We start from the raw sequence: 21,751 nt of genomic DNA, 5'->3' as shown, positions 1-21,751 counted from the left end.
TAAACAGGCATGTTTCTTTCAACAACGATGAACTGAGAAGCTGCCCTGGGTATTATGAAGGATACACAGCTGAGCTGGGCTGGGATCCTGATCTCAAGGAAATGAAAGTCTAGTAGAGAAAAAAAGACAGGAGGCAGAAAATAGTTGAACCAGGTACAAGTTGACAAGGATCATGAGAAAGGAATACAGAAAATGCACAGGAAGGCAGAGAGCGTGGTTGGTGCCCAGTTCCTGACGAGTAGGTTCTGTGGAACAAGGAGGAGCTCAGAGGGTGAAGGGGCATTTTCCTGTCACTGGTGCAGCTGGTGAGGCCATGGGCATCGGCACAGGCTTACAGCCAGAGGGCATTGTTGCAGTGAGGATTCCCACCTTAGTTCCTCTGTTCCTAGCACTGTGCCACCTTTGGCACAAAGTAGATGCTCAATACATATGAGGTGAATGAATTACCCTGGCTTTGACAACAGCACTCCTGTGGGCTGTGGTGAGAGCTCAGCCTTGAACATAGTGGCAGAAGGATCCCTCACAGCCCTCTGCAGGACTGAAAGGGTGTGGGAGAACCGGGGGGGCTGGGGTGGTAGTGGTACCGAGCCCAGCAGCCAGAATGGGCTAGAATTCACAAACATGGCTTTGTGGCAGTGCTTGCCCATCCCTCAGTCAGTGATCACCGGTTTTATCTGTGATTCATTAAAGTGTTATTGAGTGCCTGTTATGCAAGGGTCTGGTAAAAGGATCTACAGATGCTAAAGGGCATAAAGAGCAGTCAGACTCTGAACAACGCAGTTGGGGGCTGGAGCATATACAGAAAAAAACTATGATCAGTACACAGAAGGGGGTGACGCACAGGCAGAGAAGGTGTAGGCCAGTGGCCTCTGGCCACAGCCAAGCAGGGAACTTCGATAGGAGCGCACTGGGCATGTTATGGTCTATGTGTTTCAGGTCTCTAATAATGATACCAGTATCGTGTAACCCTGCTTCTTCCTAACCAAAATTCACCTAGTACTCTTAGCTTAGTGCCTAGTACACTTCAAAGTACTTCTGTGTACTGTTGAGACTGCGAAGGCTAGAATCTGCTCTCTAGGATAATCACCATGGAAAGAATGTTGAAAAGGAATAGCATTGTGTCATATGTCCTTTCAAAATGAAACTATTTCTGTGTCCTGGCAGATGGCTCATAGTAACTCTTCTTATTTGATTATAGCAAGTTCTTTTAAAGATGAAGTTCTGCCTAAGCAACAATCTCTTACTATAAGGAAGTCACTCTCTGGAAAAAGGCTCATATTTGTTCTGTGTTGATGGGCTGTGCAAATTCTAGAATGGAGAGAAGGGTGACAACTTAGCTGAATGGTAGGTTAGACTGGGAGCGGCTCTGGAGCTGAGCTGGGCAGTGGGCAGAGTGAAGAGCAGGGTGAAAGTGGAGGGTGCTCAAGCTTCCTGTGAAGGTCGGGTGCTGGCGGGCACTCTGTCCTGGGCGCTGTAGAAACAAGCAGCCTCCAATGCCCTGTCATTTCCGTAAGAACAACCAGGCATCCAATCCTGTGATTGCCTGAGATCTCTTAAATTTTAAATTTAAATTTAAACTGAGAAGTCACTCTGTAGATCTTTTTAATGAGTATGTACCATTAGATTTTCATTAAAATGATCTAAATCTTCACACTTTGCTTCAGCTTTCTTTAAATGTTCCAGAAGGAAACAGTGGCTTCAAAGTGTTCACTTTTATTATGGTGATAAAGGGCTATGACCAGACACTGCAGTCTTCTGCCCCTTTCTCACCCCAGATCCTGCTCCTCAGAGGCAGCAGATTTCAGATAATTTTGCTGTTCCTTCCATTACAGAGCTCCCCCATTCTAACAACTTCTTTTAGCACATCACCCAGCAGTGGGGAACTCATGTCTCTCACTGCATACTCCCATGGTTCCCTTCCCAGCTGCCTGAAATATGGGTAAATTCGCAGTGACTAGTTACACTATTACATTGCATGTAATTTACTGATGATCTCATAGTGGATGATTCATTTTCTTTTCAAATGCAACTTATTTTCTTCGGTTTTACCCCTAAGTCAGTGATTGCCACATGGGACAATGCCAGTTTTGTTCTGATGTCTATCCCTTCGCCACTTGACTTGGTAAACTCCTAATTATGCCAAGGCAATCACCATGCAGGGGGTGCTTCTGGGGAAGGGCTCTTTGTTCTTAAACAAACGTGGAAGGAACTACCTCCCCTATCACTTGGAGAAAAGAGTTCCAGAAACACTTACTAAACACAACAGGGCCATCAGTTGCATTTTCTCACGGGATCTGCCTTCTGTTCTGCTCCAGTCAGATGGCTGATCTCTAGGCCTGAGCGCTCTTGTTTTCTTGGGTTTCTTGTCCCCCTCTTCTGGATTCCCCATCTTACTCATTTATGTATCCATTTTGCAGAAGCATATTCTTTAGAGATTTGGGAAATATATATATTGAACTTTTGAGTATTGGAAAATGAATTAATTCTGTACTCACACTTGATTTGATAGTTTAGCAAAATGTAAAATTCTAGACGAATCATTATGTCTTCAAGTGTTACCATTGCTCCTCTGACTTTGAATATTTGTTAGTACTGTTCAGAAATCTGTTGCAAGGGATTCCTTTCATTGTGATCTATTTTATCTCTCTGGTACTTCTCTTTATTCCTAGGGCACAGAAATTACATGATGCTATGCCAAGTTTTATTTCTGGGCCCTCAGCAGGCCCTTCTGATCTGGGCACTTGTGTTCGTCAGTGCTAAGAACTTTCTTGTTTTGTTTCTTCGGTAATTTTCTCCTCTTGTTTCCTTTGCCCCCTCCATACACACACATTTCTTTTAGAATTTAGTGTTCCTGCATTCATTGACACTAATTATCCTGTCTTTGTTAGTTTCTCCTTTTGGGGGGTTCTAATATGGGTTCTGAGGAGAGAATTTCTAGATTTTATCCTTAAAACCTTCTTTCATTTTTATATTTTGTCATATTTTTAATTTCTTTGAGTTCTTATCTGTCCTCTGGTTATCCTTTCTATAGCACCATATTTTTGTTTTATGGACACTCTTCTATCTCTGAGGGAATTAATTAGAATTTTTAAATGATTTCTTCTGTCCTTCAGCTGGTGAATGGATAAACAAACTGTGATACAAACATACAATGGAATGCTACTCAGCAATAGAAGGGAATGAACTATTAATACATGTAATAATATGGATGAATCTAGAATGCAATATGCATTCTATATTATTAATGATAATGAAAATTAATTATATTAATACAATAATACAACAATGTTTTTGTCTAGTTTCATCCAGTGAAAGAAGTGAAAGAAGCCAGATTTAAAAGGGCAAATGCTGTCTGATTGTATTCATATACCATTTTGGAAAAGCCAAACTACAAGGATGGAGACTAGATCAGTGGTTTGTGGGGGGCAGGGCTAATTACAAAGGGCTGATGTGAGAAGTTTTGGGGGTGGTACGACTGTTTTGTATCTTGATTGTGTTGGTGATTATTCTATGCATTTGCCAAAGCTCGTTGAACTGTACACCCAAAAGTGAATTTTATTGTATGTAAAGGAAAATATAAATTAAAAACCAGTTTTCTCCTGTTTTTTGTATTTTTTTAATGCTTTATCTTTTTTCATTTGAAGGCCTGCTTACATATTTGGTAATTCTTAGCTGTTTACTCACATTTAAGAGTGAGACTGGAATCTGGAGCCATGTGGTGCCTGTTGTTTGCCTTTGCTCTTTTGAGGTATTGAAAATGTGGGGGATGAAAAGCTATCAAATGTTTACACACACACACACACTTATACACACTCATGTGCACACACTCACACATGCACCCTCACATATGCACATGCACTCACACACTTCCACATATACTCATGTACACACATGCACACATGCACACACACATGCACACACATGCACACTCATATCCACTCACATGCACACTCACACATGCACTCACATGCACATTCACATGCATTCACATGCACACACTCACACATGCACTCACATGCACATGCACACTCACACATGCACTCACATGCACACACTCACACATGAACTCACATGCATACTCACACATACACTCTCACATGCACATTCACATGCATTCACATGCACTCACATGCACTCACATGCACACACACACATGCACACTCACACATGCGCTCACATGCACACTCACACATGCACACTCTCACACATGCACTCCCATGCACACACATGCTCACACATGGAATTCCAAGCAAAAAGTGGTAAATCACTGCTGATCATTTTCCTTTTTCTAAAATGCATTGCCTTTTTCTACTTTAATATCCCTGAGTTTTCCTTTCCTTTTCCCTCTCTTTTCTCCTCTAGCCCCCTAGCTTTTGGTGGGTGGTGGAGAATTTGCATTAACTTTCCAGTAGTCCTTTATTCTTATCACATGAATCAGAGGACCTGTTGTATGGGGTACAGGCTACCACTGTCCTGCCCTCTTGCCTGACAGGTTCTTAGGCTACGGGGTTTGAGCCTCTTTGGGCCACTGCCACCTCTCTCAGGACCTTGCACCCAGCCCGTTTGCTTGGTGAAGAAGCTCTGCCCACTGCTAGGGAGATTTCCTCTGATTTACTCCTGTTGACACCAGAGAGTGCTCCCACGGAGAGCTGTGTCACTATAATATCTTATTTGCTCCTCCCCTCAGAGCTGTTCTCACACTTTAATGAGAAAGAGCCCCTAACAGTAAACCTGGAACAGATTTCTCTGGGTGGAGGAGGGTAGTCAGTGTGTAAACATGCTGGGTCCAGAAATCAGATGGAGGACAGTCTGGGCTGCAGACTTGGACAGCTGCCCTCAGAGGAGCAGTCCCAGGGTCCTGAGGTCAGAAGCCTTCTTGGAGGCTGTCAGGACCACACGTTAGGGAGGGCAGATTCGCATCATGCTCCCATGTCCGTGCCTAAACATATGCATTTATCACATATAAGAGGATGTGACTGAATCATGAAATGGAGTCCACTAACTAGCTTTTTTACTGTCATATTTAAAAGATAAGAAACATGAGATGACATTTCTTTGAGAGTCTTTGATTAAAATGGATGTTTGAGTATCTTATGTTATTTACAGTGAATTTCTAAACTATGATTTTAAATATTTAAAACATGCTCATTAGAATTCATACTTATTCAGGTTTGTGCTTTCTTGGAATGTTTGATTCTTGTTGCTTACAGAAGTTGTGTATTTTGGTATTTAAGATGTATGAATTCTATGGCCCATCCTAGAAATGCTAGCAAGCCAATTTTCCACTCTGGAGGTATAGGTTGGGTGTTACTCAAACACATGTCAACACGTTGCTCTTTAAGAAAGCATTCTTGCCGGGCCGGGCATGGCTCAGCGATGGAGCATTGACCTGGGATCCAGGCGATCGGGGTTCGATTCCCAGTCAGGGCACATGCCCAGGTTATGGGCTCAATCCCCAGTCGGGGGCATGCAGGAGGCAGCCGATCAATGACTCTCTCATCATTGATGTTTCTCTCTCTCTCCCTCTCCTTTCCTCTCTCTGAAATCAATAAAAATATATTTAAAAAAATAACATTCTTGAATTATGTTGGGAATATAAGTATTTTTACCTTTTTTTTTAAGTTTTGGCAAAATGTTGGAGGATTCCTACAAGTTAACTAAAGCAATATTATTCACTTATCTCAGGTGTATTACAAAACCAGTAATTCTCCCCAGTATATATCATCTATTTTTATTATATGTTTCTAGGCCAAATAGGTTCCTAAGTAATATATTTTTTCTTTTTCTATTTATCTTTATTTTTTTTATCTCTTCCTTAGCGATAAAGACATTCAAGCATGGTGATCCAAAATGCCTTGTTCATTACACAGTATCACAACTAATGAGAATAAGACTCTTCACGAAAGGCCTTGGGCTGTGGAAGTCTGTGCCCTTCCACTTAGTGGAGGTATTTGCGGTCACCCATGTACTTTATGTACATGCTTTCTGGTTGTTACAGACTGTTTTGCTTTGACTACAGGATGGTATTAAATATTTAGCTTTATCCTTCTAGGTATCTAGTTCATGTGACAGAAGAAAGGTTTCATGCTTCTGCGGGAAGATAAAAGAAATTAATCCTCCCCCCACGAACCCCCCCAACAAGAAAAACGATTTGAAGGAGACTGTTTAGAGTGACCTGTGCAGGCTTTCAAGCTGGAGGTGATTCTGACTTTATCCCTGATGATTTATTTCTTCCTTTCAGATAGCAGGCAGTCCCTGAGTTTACAGCTTGCTGTCCCGCACATAAAGGGAATCTTGTGCCACCTCATCCACTCGTAGGGTCTAATGCACACAGAGGAGGGTCAGAGAGGCACAACTGGAGTGTGCCTATTGCTGTGAAATTAACCACTTCGAGAAGCTAGATGAGTGGGGCCTAGCTGAGGCACTTGAGAAAATGTCCGTGCTGCCCCTGAGCTTGCACTTAGCTGGGAATTGCCTCCCTCCAGGAACCAGCCTCCCTCCCCACCTGTTCAGGTAGATTTACGGATTCTCCCCAGCATATACCATTTTACACGTTACAGAAACTGACTGGACCGTAGGACTAGTGGTAGGAAAGATGGGAGGGGTGGGTTTGTTGGGAATATTCACATAAGGAAGGTGATAGATGAATGAAATAGTACAGTATTGTATTAACACTTGGGCAGGTGAATGAATCAGAGACGCTCTAAATCTAAGAGTGGGCTTTCCATTGTCTTCAGGTGCCACTCAGGTGGCAGAGGCTGACACAGCTAGGCACAGGTTAAGAGGCCAGAGAGCTACTGGAGAAGGAGTGCATGCCTGGCAAACATGCACTCGAATTCAGCTTCTAAAAAGTGCTGCCCTCTCCCAACAAGACATAACGAAACCTTGTCTGATTCAGCCCTTCGGATGCCAGTGGAAATGCCGATGTTGAAATACATTTCCTTCTCTGTAAATCAGAAGTATTTGCTTTTATCTAGATTTGAAGTGCCTTTCTTTTTAGTCTCCTGTTAATAAACACTAGCACATAATAATGTTATTGAAAGAGCATGGATCTTATCTGGTGTTCTGTAGGTAGAATATTAGTCGTCAGTATATCAGCTTTTCCCACCTGTCTCAGGAAGTGATGGCAGAGAATTTATTGCCAGCTCTGGAGAGTCAAAGTCAGTGTTCTTGCTGCCTTTGGAAACTGCTAATCTTTTCAACTACATGCCGACATTTTCTTCATTGGCCAGAACAGATAACTCTCAGTTTTTCTGGTGAGCAGATAGGGCTTGCAAAGATAAATGAAATCCACAGATAATCCCATGTCTCATTTTAGCTGTTATTTTGCCCTACTTCCTCAGGAAATCCTTTTTAGAGTAAGCAGTGCTTTACAGATTGGAGTTTCCTTTCCTGGCTTCCTTTCCTTAGCATCCCCCCACTGAAGGGATCGGAAGGAAGTGGGTGATAGGAAGCATCACCTACAAATCCAATACCCTGCCTTGGCTGATGCCACACCTGGGTGTATATGAGTGTGGGTGAGCCCACTGGAGTCTGTGCAAAACTATACACACACACACACACAAATTGCCAGAAGGGGCAAAGCTCTCACTTTCCTAGCCCCTCCGTTGTAATTTCTACCTCCTCGTCATGTGGTGCCTTCCATTTCTGCTGAACAGCATATGTTACTCCACCTTGCCTTGCTTTCATTACCAGAGTTGTTAGCTTTATATACATTATATCCCTTTGCCCTCAGGAGAGTTTAATTTCTCTGAGGGTTAGGATCTTACATTTATCTTTTATTTCCTATTGTTCTTTGTACTGTGCTGTTTTATCGGTTGATGCTCAATGAATTGGATCCATTTCACAGCCCTTCTGAGTCCCGTAGCCACCTCACCTGGATTCTCTTACCTTCCTGACTCAGGAGGCTTGGTCTGGGGGCTTCGGTCTGCAAAGGGGCTGAGCCCCAGACAGGGGTGAAAGGAGCTGGGCCCACCTTGCTGTGACAGGTCTTAGCAGGGGGACTTTGAGTCACAACGCCTCTCTAAGCTGTAGTTTTCACACATAAAACAAGAGGGTTGAACTAATTAATGTTTCACTTCTTTTCCACCTTTAACACTCAGTGATGCTGTGATTGCTCAGCGAGACTCGAAGAGCTAAATAAAGTAGGAAAGTTCAGTTATGCCACCATATTAGTTAATTTAGCCAATATTTACTGAGTGCCTACAATGTACTGGATGCTTCTGGTCACTGGGGATCCATGGCGAGCAGGCCTTATCTGATCCATACGCTCCTGGAGCTGGTGTTGCAGAGGGAGGTGAAGACCAGGACCAGTAAACACACAAGGTTGTTTGAGGAAGGCTGTGCAAGAGATGGGGGCTGCGACTGGGGACAGAGGATGACCATCAAGGAAGCCCGCCAGAGGACACATTGAAGCTGAAGCCTGAAATGAAAGAGGAGTCCAGCCATGTGAGCAGCCAGGCATCGCGTATGCAGAGCAGTGGTGACAGCCATGCAAAGCCAGCCTGCAGGCTGCTGGAGAGGCCACTGTGGGGAGAGCAGAGAGGGGGTGGAGGGCGGGAAGGGGAGAGAGGTTTCACAAGCCCCAAAGGTCAGAGCAAGGAAGCCCTGGGAGGGTTCCTGGCAGGGAAACGACCCTGTCTGATTAATATGTCAAGATATTACTCTGGCTCCCTTGTGAAAGGGGAATGGCTGTACAGAAATGTGAGTGGAGGTCAGTAGATCTGGTAGGAGGTTTGTGTGTGGCTTATGTAGGAGATGGTGGTGGCTATAGAGATGGAGAAAAGTGGGCGGGCTGGGCATGAACTTTGAAAATCCATCCAATCACAGTCGCCCCTAATGGATTCGGTGTGAATTAAGGGAGAAAGGGTCCAGGAAGCTTTTGAGATTTCTGGCTTTGGTGATAAAGTAGACAGTGGCACCACCACACCAGGTGGCGGAGACCTGTGAGGGCTGGGGCCTGGCGGTGTGGGGTGGGCAGTAGGCAAGAGGTCTTCTATCCCACTGTAACTCCCTGAAACAAGTCCTTCAAATTCTAACATCTCATTTTCTCTTGATAAAACCTGAATTCTGGAAATAGCTTGCCTCCAGTGTTTGCCATTAAAAACAATAGTTAAACACAATCTCATGTCTGAGATATGCAGTATGAAAGAAGCATTACTAATAGCTAAAAATCACATGCAATGACCTGTAACCTCACTAGAGGTAAAGACAAAATAAATTAAAAAAATTTTAAATCCTCACCTGAGGATATGTTTTACTGATTTTTTAAAATTAATTTAAAAAATATGTTTTTATTGATTTTAGAGAGACAGGAAGGGAGAAGAGACAAACATTGATGTGAGAGTACAACATCGATCAGCTGTCTCCTACACTCTCCCTACTGGGGATTAAGCCCAAAACCCAGGCATGTGCCCTGACCAGGAATCGAACTGGTGACCTCTTGGTTCATGGGTCAATGCTCAACCACTGAACCACACTTGTCCGGGCTGTTTTATTGATTTTTTTAGAAAGAGGGAGAGAGACATGTGAGAGAGAAACACCACCACAAGGGATCAAACCCACAACCCAGTCATGTCTCCTGACTGGGAATTGAACAGGCAGCCTTTTCTATGCATGGGACTATGCTCCACCCAACTGGCCAGGCTAAAATAAAAATTTTTAACCTATCAACTTTAAAAATGGTTGATTTAATGGAAGCTCAGAATGGTGGCTTCAGAGCATAGACTGTAGGTTCAAATACCAGCTCTTCCATCTGCTATCAGAAGTTATTGAACTTTTCTCTGCCTTAATTTCTTCATCTATAATATGGGACAGTAATAATATTTAGCCATGGGGTTGTTATATAGATTAAATTCAATAAAGCACTGGAAACAAAGCCTGGTAATGGTTAGTGCTGTTCAGGTGTTGATGAAAATAACTTCCCAGTGTTGATTAAACTTTGTCCAATTAAAAAATGTTTTTGTTCCCCTTATGTGCCAGCTCCTGTTTAGGCTTGAGAATTGAACGGTAAACAGAGGAAGAGGTGCCTGCTCTCCTGGAGCTTAGGCAGGATGAGGGGAGGCAATAAGTACAAGCATCAGGTCACCTTGGGTGGTGAGAAGTATGTACTAAACAGGGTGACCATATATCCAGTTGATACCTGGTGTCATGGCATTTTGCCTAGTTTTGCATTTTTTAACTCTCAAAAGTGTTCCAGTTTCATATAAAAACCTGAACACAAATGTTTATAGTAGCTTTATTTATGATTGCCAAAACCTGGAAAGAACCTAAATGTCCCTATTTAGCCACAGGCAGGAGCGAACTGCTGTTAGACAAATTTCATATGCACTGTGCTAGGGCAGCGATTTTCAACCTTTTCGTCTCGTGGCACACAGAAACAAATTACTAAAATTCCGCAGCACACCAAAAAATATATTTTTTTGCCAATCTGACAAAAATAGGTATAATTTTAATTCATTCACACCAGACAATTTTTGTTGTGTTGGCTGTTGTCATTTTTTATTTGATGATCTAAGGGAAAAGAGGTCAGTGCCCCTGACGAAATAGTCAGGTAGCTCCTGTTTTAAAAATTCTTGCAGCATGCAGGTTGAAAATTGCTGTGCTAGGGGAAAGAAGCTAGACAAGGCTGCATACTGTACACTTACATTTAAAGGACATTCTGGAAAAGGCAAAATTGTAGGCACAGAAATCAGATCATTGGTTGGCAAGGGCTGGGGATTGGGGAAAGGTGGGCTACAGAAGGGCTTGGGGGATTTCTGGAGCTCATGGAGCTGTTTGGTATCTTGCTTGTGGTGGTAGTAGACACAAGACTATACATTTGCCCAAACTTGCAGAGCTATAAGGCAAAAAGGGTGAATTTTACCATATATAAATTATACCTTAATAGAAAATTGTAAAAATTTCCTATGCAAGAGGAAACTGTGCCTATTTGAATGGTAAATGATCTGGTGATTCTAGTTGGGAAGACTTCTGAGAGAGAGAAAATGGAGTAGGAAATGGGTGAACAGAAGGATAGAATGAAGAGTAATGCTTTTTATTTTGAGGGCAGGACGTGTTTATTCAGCAAATGGTTATGTGCCAGGCCCTGGCATGTAGTCTAGGCACAGGAGATGCACCTGTAAACAAAACAAATACTGCCCCCCATCAGGTCTGGCTGGGTAGCTCGGTTGGTTGGAGCATTGTCTCAATATGCCGAGGTTGTGGGTTCAATCCCAGGTCAGGGCACATACAAGAATCAACCAGTGAATGCATGGATGGGTGAATAACAAATTCTCTCTCTCTCTGCCTCTCCCTTATCCTCTCTAAAATCAGTCAATAAACAAACAAAAAATACTCCTCAGGGAACTTAGCATTTTGTGTAAAAATGCAGATGTGCATACCTATTTCCGCAGTGAGTCTAGCTTTAGGAACATATCTTAAAGAAATATGGGGTGAAATAAAGATATACAATCAGCAGTAAGGGGACTGGTGGGTAAATTATGGTAAAAGTGACCATTAAAAATTATAAATTTATTACATGTATTTATGTGGGGAGGTGTCCATGACAATCAAATTGAAAAATCAAAGTTATAGAAAGCCATTCCTTGAGTGTAAAAAAAACTTGGATATTACACATCAACTGTATTTCTTGGGTTGGGAGTAGGGAACTTTGGTATTTTTACTTTTTTTTTATATACAGTGGGGATCCGTTTCTGTTATATTGGCAGTTTTGAAAGAAACATTCCATCCAAGAAAGAAAAAAACCCAAAATAAATATTAAGCACAATAGGCAAGGAATTAATATCCTGTATTTTCCATGTGAAATTTCATCCTGGAAGGAAGGATTTGTTTTTTAAAGGGGAAAACAAATACTTTTTGCTAGCAAATGTGAGTGAGGTTTCTTTTGGAGAAACATGCAATATTTTTTTTTGGTGAGACTTTAAATATTAATTAATGTAATATTTTGCTTAATTGTCAGATGGGCCTAGGGAAATCAATACCACTTTTCCTGGCCTTCCATAAAGGGGAAACAGCAGCATTTCATTTATGTTCATATTCTTCTTCACCTTCCGCCAAAAGACATTCTTGCTGAGCACAGTCCTGTTTCTGCATTAGACTGAAATGTGACATACTCATGTTCTGTACATGGATAAAGAGGTAAAGCAAGACCCAGAGAGCTGTTATGTTTTACATTATCTGGCACGCTTTCACGGAGTTCAGCACCACAGAGAGCTATGGTCCCAAACAGGTATTTACCATCTCCCAACTAGCAAGTCAACCTTTAATCATGCTGTGGTGAAGCTGAACTCATGAAGTTCATCTAATCTGCAGTGCACCACATTTTAGAATACCTAGAATTGAGCTTGTTGAGAATAAATTTACACAACAGTATGAATTGGACCAGTAACCTGGCTATTCCTAAGAAATTACAACGGCAGAAAAGAGGACTACTTGCCATGAGACTTTCTAAAGCAGGTGAATACATTGGCTTGTATGTAAATATTTGCAAGTAATTTAAAAAATATTATCTTTATTGTTGAAAGTATTACAAATGTCCCTCTTCCCCCCCGCCCCCACATTGATCCCCTCCATCCTGCATGCCCCCTCAGGCCTTCACCACACTATTGTCTGTGTCCATGGGTTATGCATACATGCATATAAGTTCTTAGGTTAATCTCTCCTCCCCACCCACACCCCCGCCTTCCCTCTGAGATTCCTCAATCTGTTCCATGCTTCTATGTCTCTGGATCTATTTTGTTCATTGGTTTATTTTGTTCATTAGATTCCACAAATGAGTAAGATCATGTGATACTTGTCTTTCTCTGACTGGCTTATTTCGCTTAGCATAATACTCTCTAGGTCCCACCATGTTGTCTCAAAGGATAAGGAATCCTTTGTTTTTACAGCTGCATAGTATTCCATGGTGTAAATGTCTGAGAAGGTGCTTGATATGGTTTCAGTTTTCTTGAACTTGTAGACACTTGTGCATCCTAACATGTGGTCTCTCTTTGAGAATGCCCCATGTGCACTTGTGGAGAATGTATATATTGCAGCTTTGGGGTGAAATGTTCTGTGAATGTCAATTAAATCCATCTGATCTAGTGTGTCATCTAGAGTGACTGTTTCCTTGTTCCTTTTTTGTCTGGAATATCTATCCAGTAAAGTTAGTGGGGTGTTAAAGTCCCCTACTATGACTTTATTGCTGTCCAGCTCTCATTTAAAGTCCTCCAGAAATCTTTTCTTTCTTTTTTCTTTTTTCAGCTTGTGTGAGTCTTTTGTTCTGAGGTGTGTCTCTTGTAGAAAGCATATACTTGGCTCATGTTTTCTTATCCATTCACCTGCCCCCTGTCTTTTTATTGAACCATTTAATCCATTTACATTTAAGGTTATTGTTGATAGGTACTTATCTATTACCATTTTATTTCTTTATGCCTATGTTTCTCTTTCTCTCTATTTTTACTTCTTATTATAGCAGTCCCTTTAACATTTCTTGCAATGCTGATTTTGTGGCAATAAACTCCTTTAGCCTTTTTTTTCTTTGCCTGGGAAGCTCTTTATTTCACCATCTATTTTGAATAATAGCCTTGCTGGATAGAGTAGTCTTGGTTTCAGATCCTTGTTTTTCATTACCTTGAATATATCATGCCATTCCTTTCTGGACTGTAGAGTTTCTGATGAGAAATCAGCTGATACCCTTATGGGAGCTCCTTTGTAGGTAACAGATTGCTTTTCTCTTTCTGCCTTTAAGATTCTCTCTTTGTCTTGAATTTTTGACATTTTAATTAGGATGTGTCTGGCTGTGGGCCTCTTTGGGTTATTCTTGCTTGAGACTCTTTGTGTCCTGAACTTGTGTGACTTTTTCCTTGACCAGGTTAGGAAAGTTTTCTGCCATTATTTCTTCAAACAGGTTCTCACCCTTGCTTACTTCCTACCCCTTCTGGTACTCCTATGACATGAATATTGTTATTTTTCATGTTGTCCCACAGCTCCCTTAAACTTTCCTGTTTTTTTGTTTTTTCTTTTTGGTTCTCTGATTGAGTGATTTTTTTCTACTGTCTTCTAATTCACTGATCCAATCCTCAGCTTCCCTTAATTTTCTGTTTATTCCTTCCAGTGTTTTTTTATTTCTACTTTGTCATTCTTAATTTCCTTCATAGTTTCCATTTCTTTTCTCATGCTGTTGAGCATCCTTATGATCACTATTCTGAACACTATACCTGATCAATTGCTTATCTCCATTTCATTTAGCTTTTCTGGAGAATTCTTTTGTTTTTTCACTTGGGGCTTGTTTTTTGTCTCCCCATTTTGGTTGCCTGTTTGGATTTGTTTCTATGTATTAGGTAGATCTGCTAGGACTCCCAGTCTTTCGAATGGTCTGTGGTGCAAGTCAATGTCAGACACTGTTTGTGACTGGCCTTAAGTGCTTTGTTTGAAGCTTTTAGCACTCCACAGCTTGTGGTTCCCTCTGCTGGGGCTGGGTGTGTTTGGAAAGAACCAAGATGCTGCTTTTCCAAGCCCTGGGTCCAGAAGCAAATCAGGCAAAGACTCAAAGTACCCAGAGGCTGATTGTTATTCAGTCTCTTAATGAGCCTCAGGCTGTAGAAACAGTCTCTGCTTTACATCCTTGGTTCTGAGGGCGCTCTCCAGCTAGTCTTCAGTTGATTATTCAGGCTGGTTTTTCTATATTTTAATTGTAATTCCAGTTTGGTCCTGGAGGAGTGCCAGTGTAGCTTCCACTCAATCTGCCTTCATCTTGGAACCTGCAAGTAATTTAATATAAAATTATTTTATTAAATGTGGTGGAACATTATACACCCCAAATATATAAATGGAGTAAAAATGCCAACAAAATTTGAAAGTGGGGATTTTGACTTTTTTGCATTATTATACTTACTGTTAAATCTTCAACTTATATCCTGTACATTTTTCTGTGTCTAAAATTCTCCTGAACAATAATTTATTGCATGGTAGGAGCTGCCACTGGATGGAATTGCATTATACGAGGGAACAGTGCTTGAATATTTATATGAAAATCCATAACTGATAAAGCATTACACAGCAGACCTGGCAGCTAAGGGAGGCTGTACAACACTAATTTTCAGTATTTAAAATCCATGTCCCCACCTTTTTTCCTTTTTAAAAATTTTTATTTATTGATTTTCAGAAAGAAAGAGGAAAGGAGAGAAAGAGAGAGAGAGAAATTTGTTGTTTCACTTACTTAAGCATTCATTGGTTGATTCATATATGTGCCCTGACCAGGGATTGAACCCAAAACCTTGGTGTATTGGGACGATGCTCTAACCCCATGCCCCCTTTCAATAACATAAAAATTCCTCAAGCTTCTTTTAGTTTGTTTATTTTCTAAGTAAATTAAATATCATGACAAATGTAATTCAGACAATGACAGTCAGAATGTATTTTTCCATATAATTTCCCCTGGACATTCTGAGGCAGCCCTTTTGGAGTGAGGAGGAGAAGGTGTCTCCCCAGTTACTCAGTTAGGAGGTGTGGCTTAAAAATCTGCATCTTAGCCCACCCGGGCGTGGCTCAGCGGTTGAGCATCGACCTAGGATCCAGGCGATCGGGGTTCGATTCCCGGTCAGGGCACATGCCTGGGTTGCGGGCTCAATCAATGACTCTCTCATCATTGATGTTTTTATCTCTCTCTCTCTCTCCCCCTCTCCTTTCCTCTCTCTGAAATCAATAAAGATATATTTAAAAAAAAAAATTTTAAAAATCTGCATCTTAGAAGACTGAAAAAATTGGGCTTGTGCTGTACTGAAAGTGGTGTCTATATTTGCCAATTGGGAGGAGATTGCTTCATCCTGAGTGCCTACTATGTGCAAACTGCTGTCCCATGGTAGGAGCTGGGAAACAGAAGTAAGTACCTGATCCATTACCCTCCAGCCTAGTGAGCATATAATTTAATAAAGGAAATAAGACACATGTAACTATAATAAAAGTAGGACACATGTATCTGTAATAAAGAGACACTCAACTATAATAAAATAAGATGCACATCACTATAATTAAAAAAACATGACAGTATCAAAAAGAAAGATCTGGGGATTCAGAATATGAAGAGACAATATCCAGCTCCTTCTGCACCATTTTTGGGGTGAGGAGGGAGGAGAAATTTTAGGACAGTCTTCATGGAGGAGTTGTCCTTTGAGCGCAGAAGGTGGAGCTCCCTGTTGGATAAGGAGGATGACTTTACAGGGCAGGTGTGTTTTAAGTAGAAGAGTCGAGGCGATTAAGTCTGGACACATACGTGGGCCCAGTGTTCATCAGACCTTCAATGTCAAGCAGAGACAGCTGTCACTCAGCCAGGTTAACTCATGGTCATGTTAGTGGGTGGCACGAAGATGGTAGACCTGCTCTCTTCCTCTTTCTCTGAGAATGCCTTTCACGCTATCCTGGACAGAACAAATATGGGAACAAGAGATTGAAGCACAAGATGGGCAAATTGATTGTATCTGAGCATATAGATGCCCTCAGTCTGCATAATGATTCAGAAATGTTTATGCATTCAACTGAAAAGTTTTAGATGAGATGGTCAAACCATTACCAGAGATTATGAGCTGGGGAGAGCTAAAGGCATGTGTGATTGTTAAAGGTGGGCAAAGACAATTTTATTTGTTAGTAAGGAGAGGGTGCAGTGCGCAAATTATATGCTAGTGAGTCTGATGTGGAGGCCACATTGGATTTTAAAAAGCATTTGTGATTGGTGAGTTATGAGTATTGAAAAAAATAAACATTGATCCTTAGAAGAGTGGTGAGTAGTATGTAGAACAAACAGGTCATGGTAGATCAGCTTCTTTGTCTTTTCTTACTTCACTTTCTTTTTTTCTTTCTTTCTCTTTTAGATGAGAGGTGATGTTATAATTATTTCAGCAACACGTTTGACAAAGTTTCTTTTTCCCCCCAATATTTTATTTTTACTTTTAAAAATTTTATTCCTGTCCCTCCACACCTTCCCCGTTGGCAACCATCAGCTTGTTCTCTATGTCTAAGGGTCTGTTTCTGTTCTGAGTAATTCATTCATTTATTTAGTTAGTTTTAGATTCCACATATAAGAAGAACATATGGTATTTGCCTTTCTTTGTCTGGCTTATTTCACTTAGCATAATATCCTCTAGGTCCATCCATGTTGCAAATGGCAAGATTGCCTTCCTTTTTATTATTGAATAATACTCCATTGTTATTTATCTATCATCTATCTATCATCTATCTATCTATCTATCATCTATCTATCTATCTATCTATCTATCTATCTATCTATCTATCTATCATCTATCATCTATCTATCATCTATCTAATTAAAAAAACTTTGAATCATAGCCAAGATATGGAAGCAACGTAGATATCCATTGATAGATGAATGGATAATACATGTATTATAGATAATATTCTGCATCTTTTTTATCTGTTTATTTATTAATGGATATCTATGTTGCTTCCATATCTTGGCTATTACTCAAAATTTCTTTTCTTATGACATTGTGGACAAGGTGGGAAACATGCAGTGGCTGCAGGGCCTGGTGGGTGGTGGAGTGCCTGTGTGAACGTGCCCCAGAAATACTGATAAGCAGATGAGGAGCATCATGGAGTTACTTCTTCCTGCCACCTGATGCTGCCACTTTCTCCCTACCCTTTTCTGCTGACATTGGTATTAGTGAAATGAATGATAATGTGGAGGGTACACTTACTTCTTTGAAGAGGAATGAAAAGAGAATGGACTGCATATATTTGGGATGAAAAATTAAGGGTTGGCCCAAAAACTTTTGAATAAGATAGAACAATGGGCCTAGATCAGCAACGTGAAATTCAGGGCTACATTTTTATGGTCCTACCCATGGGTGCTAAAAACCAGTTATGAATTCCTCGGATTGAGTCCTTGTAGTTTAGGAATAACTCATGTAGTACTTGGCATTTTATTTGATGACATGGAATGAACAGGGTGATTTATATGCACATGAAGAGGTTACTTTCTTAGATTGTGTGGTATAACTAAGAGAATGGAAGTCTTATTTCCCCATAATGTTGGGTGATGTACTGAGGACTGGAGTACTCTGTACAGCTCCGAGACCCTACGTAAGAGGGATCAGGCTCCCTGGTGTGTGTGCTTAGATGGTGGGAGTTTTCAAAAGCTGCTCCGATAGTTCGGAGAATCTGAGTTCTACAAGGAGAACAAGTTTGAGGGAGGAAAGAAGCATAATGGCCCTTTCTTTTTTTTACCCTCCCCCGAGCATGTGTTTTACTGATTTTAGAGAAAGAGGAAGTGGGAGGAGAGAGAGAGACATTGATGTGAGACAGAAATATCTATTGATTGCTTCTCATAAATACCCTAACTAGGGATCGAACCCATAACCTTTTGCTGTATGGGACAATGCTCCAACCGACTAAGCCACCTGGCCAGGGCACAGCTCTTTACAAAGGGCTGCATTGTTCTGTTCTAGGGAGGTGGACATCTGCTCCTGACTAGTTGAATGGTGGTGTGAGGGGCTGCCTAGGAGCTGGTGGATTTCCTGACACTAAGGTTGTCACCCTACCAGCAGGGGAAACCCCTCAGAACACTATTAAACATTGGATAAGGCCATGAGCTTAGAAAATCTTTAAATTCCTTCTGGATTTAGGGTTTAACAAATTGATTCTTTTTTTGTTTTTCAAGATTAATTACCATTTACTTCTAAGGCCATTGTTCGTAGCTTTCTATAGTCATGGATGTGAAGCACATGAAAGTTATGCTTCTCACACTGGGAAAATGCACCTCAGTGGGGAGTGAACACAGTTGGTTGACACATTTGCATTTTTGTTTAATCACACACTCCTGTATTATGAGTCTGAATTTTTATGATCATGTTTATATTGGGAAAAACATTTTATCTTAATTGAGTACCCTGGATTGAAACCCAGGTTCAGAAAAGAACTTGTTCATGTGACTGTCCTCCGGTGGAGCCACAGAGCTGCAGGGGTGCAGCCAGAGAGGGGGAGGGAGCAGGAAACACACCTCTATATGTAATTCTGCCTCTGTCACTGGAGGTGGTTTGGAATTTGATTTTCCTGTCTTGTGGGAGCTTTTATCCCTCTTTGGTTTCTGATTTTACTTTTCTATTCTTATTCTTATGATGGTGACTTTGTCCTTTACTCTTCCTGTGTGCTCTGTACAGTTTCACCAATAGGCAGCTTTGCTTCTTACAGCTTCCCCTTTTTGCTCAGATTTTACTGTCCTGTCTCTGTCCTTCTCTTAGTTGTGTGATCTGGGGGATGTAACCTTATCTCTGCTTTCATTTCCTTTCCAGGAGGGACAAAAAAAGCACAAAGAGGTGTTAAGATCTATGTTTGGAAGTTATTACAAATATTAAATAGCTTAAATTAAAAATTAAATAAAATATGATTTAAAATTAAATTTTACAAATATCTATTAATGCTGAGAATGGTTCTTGGCTCTAGGAGGTTCTAGCTTTCCATGCCATCAGCAATGAGCAACATTTATTGTTTACTGACAAAGACAAAGAACACCCATTATGTAATTCTTTAACAGTTAAAATACAACTCTCTAGCAAGACCCTGATCTTGCACCTGTCTGTCACTCTCTAGCATCAGGTTGTAGATTGTGGTGTATGTGGTTTTGCTCATCACTACGGAGAAGGATTCATTTATTTGTCTCTCCCAGCCTTGACAATTCAAACCAAACAGGGCTCTTAGCTTCATGCTCCTAATTCTTTCCCCAGAGAATCAGAGATGCCCTTTTTCTGTGCATGGCCCAAGTCTGTGTAGTTGCTTGCTCTCCCTGACTTTCTGGAACACCTATTTTCCCACCCAGGGAACACAGGATTCTTTTAAACTGCCATCTTACTGATTTCCCTGCATGCTTTTGGTATTTGTGCCTAGAGGACATGTGTATCTTCAAGAAGGACACTTTTAAAATTGAATAAGGAAAGAATCTGAGTACAGAAAGGGGGTTCTTAGAGAATCTCCTTTGTCAAGGGACCAAGGCTGGGATCAGAATACCAGCACCTTGGGGTCAGGCTGGGCCTGGGGTACCACTGGCTTGCTGAAGTAAGGCCTGGAAGGAGACAGAGAAGGAGAAACAATAAGGGAGCCAGGGTTGAAGGGAGTGGGGGAATGAGGGCTGCGAGTGCAGCATGGGAAGAACAGAAGGGCAGGATGGCCGGGAAACAAAAGTGCACCCGTGCGCAGGTGTTGACATGTGGGGCGGATTGAACATGCGGATGACCTAGATCAGAATGTGAATGTGTCTTGGGGAGAGGGGGAGAAGGGTCGAATAAAAAGAAATTGAATTTCAATTTGTTTTTTCCATTTTGTATGAGCTTTCTCTTTGTTTTTGATTACTGACAAGAAACCAGCTTATAGCAAATGATCTCATTTATGTGCAAAGTACATGCTTATGTATAGATGCAAAATAAATGAGAGGAAGAGAGAGCTCTATCAGCTGAGCATTTGGGGATGTCCATGGTAGGTTGTCACATGAAAAATTAAGTTGGAAAAGTAGAGGAGGGATGAAAAGGAGCATGGAGGTAGCTATAAGTTATTGGTGATTTTTCCACCCTTTGTGTTTCTTGTTCATTATATTATTTTGTTTTATATCATATATATGTTATAAAATTATATATGTGTGAATATAAATATATAGTACATGTATGTATTATTTTGAATATATGAAACCACACATTAAACAGTGATGAAGGGAAGACAAGTGGGTTGCCATGTAACCTATTTTAGTAGAAACATCACAAGAGCCTCCCAGGTAATATACACAGCATGCATGTGTGTGTGTGAATGTGTGTGCGTGCACACAAGCTCACATGTTTGTATGAATGAGGAGGAAGGTGTGGAAGACTATTCACTTTGAATCCCCATTTGGGGAATTAGGGATGAGGCAGAACCTTGTTACTTTTAACTCTCCCACCCACGGCCAAATAAAATGCATTGATAGTGTAGGTAAAACAATGTTAGCTTTGAATCAAATTGTTTACTGATGATCTGTGAGTTCACTTTGATGGAAATTTAAATACTCTGTTGGATTTTAAGCTCTATGAGGACAGAAATAACATTGATCTTTATAGCTCATTCAGTCATTTGTCCATTCACATTAAGAGCCTGGTACATATGCCTAGCAGTAAAAATATTTTCTTCAGTGTCTTGCACAGCTGAAGGTTTTTCAAGAGTAAAAATATAGGATATTGTGAAAGTTCATCATAGAAGTGCCTAATCCATTCTAGTGGATCAGGAAGGCTTCCTGGAAGAAGTGGTATTTATACTGCAAACTGAAGAATATAAATGAGTTACTTGGATGAGGTTGGGGAAGAGTCCATCTTCCGTTTATATGGAAGAGTATGTGCAAAGGCCCTGAAGCAGGGAGGAAGGATCATGGCAAAATTAAGAATGAGAGCAGTGTAGCTGTAGCCTAGAGAGTAAGAGGGCAATTAGTGGGGAGGAGGCCAGAAAGGGGTGTAGGGACTGGATCATGCAGGCCTTACAGTTTGGAATAGAATTCTCCAACTTTCTATTTCAAAAATTTCAAACCTATACAAAAGTTGCAGGCATAGTAGAGTGGATCACCTAGATTTTGAAATTAACATTTTGCTATAGTTGCATGCTCTCTGTTTCTTTCACACACACACGATCACACGTATTTTTCTCTTTGCTGAACCATTTGAGAGTAAGTTACAGACAACATGTCATGTTAAGCGTATCATGTTTAAAAACATGTATCTTCCAAATTCAAAAATTATCTCTGATATGA

General features: G+C 40.9%; 1 protein-coding gene across 2 annotated transcripts in view; it reads left to right on the top strand.

The window, feature by feature from the left end:
- The window catches only part of MTUS2 (microtubule associated scaffold protein 2), a 504,165-nt gene that overhangs the window by 142,122 nt on the left and 340,292 nt on the right, over window positions 1-21,751 (top strand). The gene's annotated exons all lie outside the window — the stretch shown is intronic.

This window comes from Miniopterus schreibersii (genome assembly GCF_964146895.1).
Source record: "Miniopterus schreibersii genome assembly, chromosome: 2".
NCBI classification, from domain to species: Eukaryota; Metazoa; Chordata; class Mammalia; order Chiroptera; family Miniopteridae; genus Miniopterus; species Miniopterus schreibersii.
Note: the sequence above shows the minus strand (reverse complement) of the source record. Positions and strands in the feature narration are given on the sequence as shown.